Source organism: Cariama cristata, unplaced genomic scaffold, assembly GCF_000690535.1.
Source record: "Cariama cristata isolate BGI_N322 unplaced genomic scaffold, ASM69053v1 scaffold18411, whole genome shotgun sequence".
Classification (NCBI taxonomy): Eukaryota; Metazoa; Chordata; class Aves; order Cariamiformes; family Cariamidae; genus Cariama; species Cariama cristata.
In genome coordinates, this window is record NW_009600025.1 from 15,892 (window position 1) to 16,293 (window position 402).

Genomic DNA, 402 nt, shown 5'->3' on the forward strand with positions numbered 1-402 from the left:
GATTTCTTTTTTTAGCGGTGTACTTCAGTCCCTCCCGATGCACATTTAGCTGCATGCTGATGACATCTGAATTATTTTAAATCCCTTTACCCACAAACCGTCTTCTGTCAAAGATGACGAATGCTGTGTGACTACACACCCTGGCTAAGTGTGTGTGTGGAACCTCACAGTTACTGGGTTTGTCTGTGCAATATTTTGAGTCTGTTTGTTTTATCTTTTTGAGTTATGATGAAGCCATAAATTGTATTGTTAAAATAGTATACAGGGCTTGCCTTCGGAGAAGTGTTTTACACACGGGACTATTTATAAGGCTGTGTACAAACGGGTGCGAAAGCTGGCTGTAGTCTTACAATCGTAGAAATGCTGTCCTGAGGGTCTTGATGCGGGGAACTCCGGACTAAC